Source organism: Penaeus japonicus, unplaced genomic scaffold (genome assembly GCF_977035675.1).
Source record: "Penaeus japonicus unplaced genomic scaffold, GWHDUDI00000001_assembly GWHDUDI00000012, whole genome shotgun sequence".
Lineage (NCBI taxonomy): Eukaryota > Metazoa > Arthropoda > Malacostraca > Decapoda > Penaeidae > Penaeus > Penaeus japonicus.
This window is the reverse complement of record NW_028234414.1, coordinates 19,380,572-19,389,975: the sequence shown is the minus strand read 5'-3', so window position 1 is coordinate 19,389,975 and position 9,404 is coordinate 19,380,572.

Here is a 9,404-nt window from a genome sequence, read left to right as displayed (position 1 = left end):
AGAGAAGAGAGAGAGAGAGAGAGAGAGCGAGAGAGAGAGAGAGAGAGAGAGAGAGAGAGAGAGAGAGAGAGAGAGAGAGAGAGAGAGAGAGAGAGCGAGCGAGAGAGAGAGAGAGAGAGAGAGAGAGAAAGCTGTAAGGCACTGTATTGATATTATGTGACATAAGACATTGATCATGTATGACTACTTAATTCAATGCAATATCGATGGCAGTGTGTCTTGACCTGACGCATCCTGCTTCCTGTGTTCGTTTCCGCCTCGGAACACAAGCTTTTCTAGGCAGCTGTGTTTGCTAACTGAAGCCTCGAGGCGAAGAAAGTGACTAAAGATTTGTACTTAAGGACATGTAAGGACAGACAGAAAGACAGATTAGGACAGAGAGGTCAGATAGACAGACCAGAGCGAACAGCTCTGAATTCCTGTATTAAGCAGAGTCCACAATAAAGACCATGGCACGTGAACGTCTGTCTATTATCCACCGACCTACAACAGGGCATCGAGTGGTCATAACAACTGCTCTCAGTGGTGGCTTACAAGAGCGAGAGAGAGAGAGAGAGAGGGAGAGAGAGAGAGAGAGAGAGAGAGAGAGAGAGAGAGAGAGAGAGAGAGAGAGAGAGAGAGAGAGAGAGAGAGAGAGAGAGAATGATAATAATAATAATAATAATAATAATAATAATAATAAGAAGAAGAGAGAGAGAGAGTCACCCTTCATACATAAGCAAGTTCGGATCATCACGACAAATATAAGCAACTGGGCCGGGGCCGGATACTCAAAACAGCTAGCGACGTCGTAAGCCCGCGCAGCCGGATACTCAAAACTTATCACCTTCTTTTCATCAAGTGGCTGGGGAGAATGGAGGTATTTGTGATACTGATACAATATAAATTGATATGACGCCTTGCGCGGCCTGGCTGCGCGGGCTTACGACGTCGGTAGCCGTTTTGAGTATCCGGCCCCTGGTCCCTGGCAAATGTACAGTTGGGGACAAAAATCATACTCCACTCTCCTTGACACCCTCGCTGCCCCGCACTTCCCCTCCACCCCCTCCCCGAAGAGAGTGGGAAGGGGGGGGGGGGAGATTGGACCTTTTGATTCGTGTTATTTCTAATTTAATTTTTGTTTTGTTTTTGTTTTTATATATAACACTATTTGGGAGGTGCAGTGCGGTACCCATTTAAAAAGTAGCTCGATCAATATATGCAAAGATACACGCGCGCGTGCACACACAAATACACACACACACGCACGTTAGTGTGGTACCTATTGCAATGACACATTTTCTATCTCTCTCTCTCTCTCTCACTCTCTCACACACACACGCTCTCACTCGTTCCTAGAGAAAAGAGAAGGGAATGATATCGTAAATGGAGAGTGCATATGGATAGAGTTGAATGTCAGATCATTTTTTTTCCTTTAAGAATGACTGAATGATAAAGTTTATCAAGATTATCAAAGCTCTTAACAGAATATTATTGTATAAATGCTACGCTTGGTGAATTTCCCTGTTCAGCCTTCTCTTCCTTCCCTACCCAAGTTTTATCAGCGAGTTTCTGAATCATAATTCCATACGGTTTTATTTCTGAAACATAACATACTACATAATGGAGAACTATATAACACAGAAATAAAATATGTACCAAATGTTCTAATAATACTACGTGGAGGATTTACGACAATATGTTCAAAGTAATCGTACCCTATGATTCACAGTCCTATGTTAAGTAAAAAAAATATGCCTCAGGCAACATAGCAACCTACATTAATAATACAATGATGTTGCAACAAATTATAGAACAAGAAAATGAAGGTTAAGTTGTTATTTGGAAATTGCCGTTTCCAAATGCTCTAGCTAGGTGACAAACGGAGAGAGAGAGAGAGGGGGGGAGAGAGAGAGAAAGAGAGATGGAGAGAGGGAGGAAGGGAGGGAAGGACAGAGAGAGAGAGAGAGAGAGAGAGAGAGAGAGAGAGAGAGAGAGAGAGAGAGAGAGAGAGAGAGAGAGAGAGAGAGAGAGAGAGAAAGTTTGAAGGAAAAGGAGGAAAGGGAGAAAAAAAGAGAGGGAGGTTGGAGGGAAGGAGGAATGTGGTAGAGACAGATGAAGAAAGTATATAGATGAAAGAGAAAGAGAGAAAGAGAGAGAGAGAGAGAGAGAGAGAGAGAGAGAGAGAGAGAGAGAGAGAGAGAGAGAGAGAGAGAGAGAGAGATTTTGATATGTTTTTTTCATACTATATACATTGTATACACATGAATAGGCATAGGAACTATGCCTAAATGATTTGTACAGTTCATATTTGATTCTGAGACATATATTGTTGGTAAAGCAGATATTACTGTGACCCTGTCATTCAATAAGCTAGGGCAAAGCTATACATAAGACATAGTAGTGCATGTATATCACTCTAGAGAGGCCTTGCAATTTTATCTATTACAGGCAAAGTCCTTGTGTTTACGTAATATATCTGATAAAATGTCGTCCTCTATAAAGGATGTTGCAATACTGTACAATGTTTTACGTTCAATCCTTTCACGAAATTCTTCAATTAGAGGACATATTACATAGTGGTCAAGGGTGTGTGAATAGAGCTGACTGCACAACTTGCACTTAGCTGTCTCGTAAATCTGTTTATACTGCCGTAGATATGCTTTGTCTTGGACATAACATTATGGTGAATGATTGAACTGCTTGTGTCTTGCTCAACATTTCTCTCGGCTTCAGCCTGAGTGGAGAGCTTTTTCTTTATGATCTTACGTACATGCTCAGTTGTTACACCAATGTCATACTCAATAGTATCCATATGACTGCATGATCTAGATAGAGCATCAGCCATATCGTGTAACTCTAGATTTATGTGTGATGGTACCCACAGTACTTTAGTGGTTACATCCTTCAGAAACAATCTGTTTAACCTATGCCTGGCTGTTGACACGAGTCCCGTGTTATCATTTCTGTATGAATTTAGAGCAAGGAGCGAGGAGAGGGAGTCTGTTATGATGAGAGTACTATCCCCGTGCGATCGGCTATCTTAAGAGCAACAAGTAAAGCAAACAGTTCTGCCTGCAGGATGGATCTTGCAGGCAGGCAGGCAGTTGTTGAGTCTGAAGCCAACATCGCTAATCCTTCCAGTGGCATCACATACGATTGCAACGCATGCGACTGAACCTGTGGCTGAAATTGCCGACCCATCAGTGAAAATAAGCTGTTTTATCTCATACTCTTGCTTAATCTCATGAATTTGCTTCAGAATGTCCTTTCTTAATTTAGCTTTCAGGTGGGCGTTGTTTTCAATTTGTGTTTTTGGAGGGACACTTGCTTTGCTGATGTCGAAGTGCTTTATCTCCCATGGCGGAACAGAATGTTTTTGAGGGATGCCTTTGCAGAACTCTATCATATTATGGTTTCGAAGCTCTGAGCATGTTTTCTAGACCCAAGCAGATCTGTGGCGCCCCGTGGAAAGGCAATTTAACAAAGATTCCTTGGCTATACTGTCATCTGGCAATCTTAATAATTTTATTGCTGCCATTGTGTTGATTTCTGTGATCCTATCAGCAATGCTTGGCAATCCGAGTTCTTTCCTCATGTTCAAGACCTTAGTAGTATTTGGACATCCCAGGATTATCCTCATTGCCACATTTTGCATTACTTCTAACCTTCTAATTGTTCGGGATGGCTGTGTTATTAGAGCGGGTGCAGCATAATCAATGAGGGGTCTTATGTAAGCTGTATACATCATTCTTACAATTCGTATGTTTGCCTCCGAAGTTACATTATTGCCAGCAACTGCTCGTAGGGCAGCTAATTTACTCTTACATTTTTAGTTGATCACCTCAACATCTTCGGTCGTATGTGGAATATTTACTCCGAGATATCGAAGTGACTCAACCTGAGCTATACTATCACCATCTATATTGAACTGTTTATCTCGATATTTTACACTATGACTATATACCTTGGTTTTATCTGTTGAAATAATCAATCCCAGTTCATTTCAGTGGCATTGGCTTGTTTAAAACGTCTGATAAGGGAGTTTACCAAAACGTTAAATAACATAGTGCTTAGGACTCCCCCTTGGGGGTGCCGAGCGACATGGCCTTCTGTTCGCTCTTATAACCTTGAGACACTACGGCTGATTGCCTATTCTGGAAGTATCCATTGATCCACTGTAATATACGTCCCCCGATTCCCATCAGGGCTAGTTCGTGTAGGATTATTTGCCTATTAGCTGCATCAAATGCAGACTTCAAATCCAGGAAAATAATGAACCCATTGCCTCCAAGAATTGACAGAAATGTTGTTATATAATTTTGAACACTCTTCTCTGGCATAAATCCATAAAGAGCTGGAGACATTTTATCTTTAATTCTAAATAATAGCCAATTTACTATGACTCTTTCAAAAGTTTTACAAAGGCAACTAGTTAAGGAAATCGGTCTGTATTCCCCTGGATTATTTGTCTTTGGTATTGGTGTTATAATACTCTGCGTCCAGGATATTGGTAGCACACCCTTTTCATAAATGAGTCGGAACAATCGTAAAACAGGATCACCAGGGACATTTCTGAGTAGTCTAATGACGTCATACGTGATGCCATCCTCGCCAGGAGCTGTTGAATTGCCTCTGGTGAGGGCAGCATCAAGCTCGGTCTCAGTAAACGAAACATCGCAATCATCATACTGCTCAATCATCGAGTCAATCAATTCCCTCATGCCTACATAAGATTCGCGTAAGAGAGCAGCTGATTCACTATTCAGTGAGTCAGGGCTGGATATCTTAGCATATCTGCAGATGAGCTCATTTGCTTTTTCTCGAGGATTTGGATGTGCGATCTGAGATGTTTTTTTCCCTTTTATCCTATTAATACCCTCCCATGCTTTTCCTATTGGTGTTGAGTTATTTAGTGAATTGACAAACTTCTCCCACTTTTCTTGTTGCAATATTGCGACTCTGCCTCGAACTGCTTGAAAAGCCTCCTGAAACAGTTCCAGTAAGGGAGCTGTTCTGTTTCTTCTGCATGCCCTACCAATCTTTCGAGCAGTGTATTTTAAGGTTGATAATATAGAATCTTTGTTCTTGCTATATAAGTTCGAGTGAGGGATGCGAGTTTTCTTTACATTCTTGATTGCAATGTCTTGATACTTGTGTATCTTAGAGACCAGATCATCATTGAAGCTACATGGGCAGACTGGATAATAACTCGCGTACCAGTCGTCAATATACTGAACAAAATCAGATATCTTGTCAACTGGGATTTTTATCCTCCTCCTCTTAAACTCACTTGTGAGCTAAGCATTACAGGGAAATTTTATCTCCGACAATAGAACAAAATGGACGGACATTAGGTCGTCAGTAATCCTGGATGTATGCCCGGTGTCATACAAATGAAAACGAATACATCGGTCGAGAATTCCTCCACATTTATGGGTGGGCTCATCATTACCTATCAGCTGTACAAAGACATGACTGCTTAACAATCTCAAAAGTCTCGATCCATTTCTATTGGTGCGAACGGGATCACCGAGCTGAGTGTGGCGCGCGTTAAAGTCTCCAACCGTAACGGTAGGTTCTGAGTAAATGCATTCGGGCAACGCATCTACGTCAAATAGATTTGCTTGTGCATACATATTAATCACATTAAGCGTCGAGGTTCCAATATAGATCTTAATTCCATGGAACTGTGTACCCTTACTTTGACCTTTATGAGGCAAAACTGTATGCGGCAAAGTCTTTTTGACATACATAACACACGAGTTATGCGTTTGAAGCTTGTACGATATATAGGACAATATTTTAGGTACATGCTCACCCTTAGATAATCTGCATTCCTGTAGACAAATTACATCATTGTTATCGTTGGACACTTTCTCGCGCAGATCGGGTAATCGCTTCCTAAGTGAGGCAATGTTCCAACTCAGGAGGGTGATCCCTTTATAGTTCGTCACCTCAGCGTCATCCGTTCTTAAACTGGGGATACGTTTTTATTTTTTCTATGTGTTCGTGTACCATCTTAAAGCTGAATAGCACTTCCTGTTTATTTTTTCTCGGATAAGTCCTTATTTCCTATTAGTTCTTTTACTGATTTCCCAATGAATGATCTAGGGACAGCTTTTTTCAGTAAGCTTTCGGCTTCGTCCTTCGTCATCCCCTGCTCATTTTTTGTGCGTTCCTTTTATCACTTATTCCTATAATTTTTTTCAGTTCATTAATCTCGGATCTTTGTATTTCAATTATTTCTTTTAGTTGCTCAACGTTTTTTGTAAATTCACTCGTGCTTTTTTCGAGAGCAACTACAAATTTTTCTGACATATCCTTTACCGTTTTATCAATAATTTCACTTATTTCATTACACATAACTGCAGGAGCACTATCAGTTTCTCCGGCCTGTTTTGTAATGTCTTGGTTTGTGGCTGCTGGTCCTTCGGCGTTATCACTAACGTTTTCGACTGGCCGAGCAGCCTGGCTGTGGCCTAATTTCGGCCATTTGTCGGCTTGATGCCCCTCGGGATGAGATGCACCACTCCGACGCACCTGGTGCCACGCATTACTGCGAGGTACCTCACTTGGCGCGGCAGTCTGATGCGTTGCACTGTTGTGTGCGCGCAATAGTAGTCGTTGTGGTCCCTTGCTCTCGATAGAGGGTTTATTTGGGCAGTCCTGATGCCATGCTCGCACATCTTTTTTGGTAGCAGTTTATACATTGCTCGTGGATTTTTTCACCCTTTTCAATTTTGTTGTTGCACTCTTGTGTGGGGTGCTTTCCTGCGCAGATGCCGCACCAATAGGTTTTAGACCTGCACTTTTCAGCCACGTGCCCCCAACGTTGACATTTGTAGCAACGCCGTGCAGGCGGATTGTAGTAAGCAATCCGCAGTGGGCGGTAGGCTCCAGGAACCCAGATTTTTTCCGGGGGAGGCTCGGGTCCTGTCCATTCGGCCACCACTGCCTCTTTTCCCTTCAGGCGCTTGGGCCTCGCCAGGTGTTCATGAGCTTCTATTATGCTCACCTCTTGATGAACACTAAGCCCAAAAATAATTATATCGACCCTTAGCGATTTGGCCTTGGGTGCTGTTGGTTTGTGTACCTTGATTCCGCCGTATTCCGTGTTCAGAAGATCTTCAATTACATCTTCTTTCCTTTCAACCATTATGTATGTGTGTTCATCTCTCCTAAATATAATTTTGGTGCCATGATGCTGTTTAGTGGCATGCAACAGCCATCTGTACTTCGAGGCAACATCTGTGTCTTTCGGAAAGTCTAGCCTTACCCTCTGATCTTGAGGTATGTAGCCTTCCTCACATTTTGCAGGTCGTAAGGGCCGTCGGTTGTTGTTGTTGCGAGTTTGTCCGTTTTCCAGTGGTCCGGCTTCAGCGTTCGATTTCTTTGGGTTCTTCTTCTTCTTGTTTTGCACAAGTGTGAATCCGTCGTCGTCAGTTTCGTCTTGTGGGGGAATATCATTCTCCTTTTCTTTCGGTTCTGCCTCGGTGTCGTTTGTGGATTTCTTAAATTTCTTTTGCGGGTTTTCGCATTTCCCGTTAGGGTCGCCGTTGTTGCCGCAATCCATGGTGATGTCTTCGTTGCTAAGTGTTGCTGGCCTTTTACTTGTCAAGGGTTCGTTTTCCATGCCCATTCCTGGGTCGGTCGGGGCCTCAGACGCCGGTATGGCAGCACTAGCCATGACGTCAGATTTAACCCGGCGAGGGTATTCCCCGAATTGCCTCAGGGCATGCCTGAGGTCCGACAAGGTCAACACAGGTGAACGCTCAGGGTATGCTGTTGTTTTGTTTGTATTGCTATCCTTCTATTTGATTGGGATTGACCCTAGTGGTCACTCCCCGACCTCACTTTGTTGTCAAACAGACGCTCTGATCCAAAACCAGCTTGCACGCTAAAGCTGTGATCAACTCCGGTGCGAATTTCACTCGCTTTCTGTCACTTTATCACTATAGAAATTGTAATCACCACGGCACTTATGTAGACAAAGCGTCACTCACTGGGTCACAATTTATCTGATATATTCGAAAGATCTAATTGTCAGGATTATCAGGTCACCAAAGGTCAGGTCACTAGGTCACGAGAGAGGACAAAAACACGTCTGCTCTGTGAGATCGCTGGCTCTAAACTGGGAGAGAGAGAGAGAGAGAGAGAGAGAGAGAGAGAGAGAGAGAGAGAGAGAGAGAGAGAGAGAGAGAGAGAGAGAGAGCGCAGACAGACAGAGCATTCTCGATTGATCGCATAGGTAATTATTCATATAATGAGACCCATCTGCACATTGGAGTGTATCTTTTGAAATGAACGGAGACACATCAGCATGTACAGAGGAAAAAAAACAAAAACAAAAAACTAAATGCTATCACAATAATTAATGGGGTTTCTAATTCAGTAAGTATTCGCTGAGCTATTCATCAGGATACTTCAGCGAGCACCTGGTTCCTGTGCTTGCTTTTTGGAGATAACGAAGAACAATCTTGTTTTAAGAATGATTGGCTAATCTAGTAGATGATTAAAGTGACATGATTATAGGAGTGAGATTGGAATAAAATGTGAGATGGTTATGTGATTTGGAAGTTGATTGCATGATATATGTTACAATGATATCAATGGCTACGGTATTATAAAGATATTACTAATGAGGACGATAATGATGATGATGCAATGAGCATAACACGTAGAAAAAAATCAATGTTGGACAGTCAGTTTCATTTCTGAAAGGAATTTACCGGCAACTTTTTTATTTTTATTTTTATTTTATTTATTTGTTTATTTATTTATTTATTTTTTTTTTTAGAAAATATTAACAAAGATCTGTGATCTTCGTATGTTCAGAATGGTCTCGGTACTTATTGGTGGAATGTCCTAAAAAGGCAAAAGGAGCCTCATCTAAAATACAACTATTATACTATGAAGCCTTAAATATGTACATGATAGCAAGAGAAATAAGAAAGAACGAGAGGTTTCGTGGATCAGATTGATAATGATGATGATAATGATGATAAAAATCACGAGGCAAGGACACATTCAACCCTTCATTTAAAAATCCCAATATCTTGAAAATGAAGATCTAAAAATTCAAACCCCGAAATACCACGTAACATAAAAAAAAAAAAAAAATCACACCCACCCATCAATAGTGTTTTTCAACCATAGTCACAATAGCCCTTCTACATAGAGGTCAATACAAATGCGAAACGTGTCACTGATGTCAACGTCACACATGACACCGCGTGACAAATGCGATGACAGGTCCATTAAGTAATGATGTACGCTCTAAGCTGACGTTGAAAGCGACCATGAAACTGACTATGAGAGTGAGAGGGGATCAGTGCAAAGGTGCGTTCATTCTAAAGAAAGAAAGAAAAAATATTGTTTTTGGTTGCACAAAGGACAGACTGAATGAGGTGATTATGAGAAAA